Source organism: Orycteropus afer, unplaced genomic scaffold (assembly GCF_000298275.1).
Source record: "Orycteropus afer afer isolate SDZICR_OR568_19922 unplaced genomic scaffold, OryAfe1.0 scaffold00319, whole genome shotgun sequence".
NCBI lineage: Eukaryota > Metazoa > Chordata > Mammalia > Tubulidentata > Orycteropodidae > Orycteropus > Orycteropus afer.
Genome location: NW_006921906.1, coordinates 4,111,404 through 4,113,060, shown reverse-complemented (window position 1 = coordinate 4,113,060; position 1,657 = coordinate 4,111,404).

Here is a 1,657-nt window from a genome sequence, read left to right as displayed (position 1 = left end):
TTAAATGGGCATGTAGCAGGTAAACTATTTTCTAAAACGTCAAGTGACAGAAATTTTACTTCAAGATGAGTATAGATTCTAATAAGGAGCTTTGTGGCATAATGGGTAATACATTTGGCTGCTAACCAGAAGGTCAGTGGTTCAACCCCACCTACTGCTCTTTGGGAGGAAGATGAGGATATCTACTTCTGTAAAGACTTCCGGCCTTGGAAACTCAATGGGCATTGCTATGAGTCAGAATTACCTCAATGGCAGGGTTTTTTTTTTTTTGGTATATATTCTAATAGCCAAGGCAAATGTTAGCACAGAAAGGAGAAAAAGAAGCAGTACAGAGATAAGTTGTAGATGATTAGATAAGGTCTGTAACAGATGAAGAGTGTCACTAAAGGAGCTAAATTACTGATTTCATTTCAAAACATGTTTTGACCTAAGGAAAGTCAGTAACTAAGGAGGAGGAAAAGAATAAAAGTAGACGGAATGAAAAATGAGAAAGACATAGAGGACTGTCAGTAAATGAAGGAAAAAGTAGCCCGGGGTACACAGTGGAAGGTGGTAAAATGAAATGATTCTTTAGAAACAGGAAGAACAGGATATTAGAAATGTGGAAAGACTATAAAGTGATCCTAATTGTAAAACTTACCAGTGAAGTAGAGTAATAATTTCCCACTCTTTCTGTCTTGCTCACTGTTAGAAAGGCATTAAGGATTGAGACCCTGATCATGCAGGGCTCTATTATCTACTGTGGATAAATATAAGCATCTGTGGTCAGCTATAAATGTATATACTTTAATGTCATATAAAATGTTGCTACTTTATAGGAGAGTATTATACAGGCCAAAGGAAGAGAATTGAGAAGAGAGAGCAGGGGCCAGGTTTGGAGGGAGCAAGGAAGCAAAAATCAGATTAAAAATGTCCATTAGAAACTCTCTAATTTTTAGTGCACCTTTAGTTTTGGGGAAGTGGTAGAGGGAAGTGGTAGAGAGGAAACTTGAGGCCAGATTCCAAAGGATAAGTGAAGATAAAGTAATGTGGAAGCCAACTCAATATAGACCAGAGTTTCTCAAACATTCATGAATCAACTGGAACCTAGTTAAAAATTTAGATTCTGATTCAGTAAGTCTGGAATTCTTTCAAACAAGTTCCCAGGTGATGCTATTGCTGCTGGTCCTCAGACCACGCTTTTGAGTAGCAAGGGTGTAGGTGTCCTGTAGGGATTTCTGGACGAAAAGTCAAGGGATAATAAAGAGGCATTATTTTGTTTCTGAGCATGTTTGTGGGCTCAGAGGAAGGAGTGAAAGAGATGAAGAAATAAAACTGTATAGCAAGATACTACTGTTGAATAAAGGTGCAAGAAGAAGTGGTAGGGATAATTCATAACAAGAATGCCAAAAAGGAAGAATCAAGACCCCAGGTCTGTAGATTACTTTTAAAGAGCAAAAGTAGTGAATAGAGACAAGGAAGGAAAGAAGTTATCTAGATCTATTGGGTCGATGATAAAGTTCAGAACTCACTTTAGATGATTTCAGTGTATTCTCACTGCAACGTATGAGTAGGTTATTGCTGGTGGAGAATACAGCAAGCAGGAGAGAGTGCTACATATGGAGTAAACCTCAGCCACTCATTTCTCTCCCCTGTAACTATCAAGCTTCAAACACAT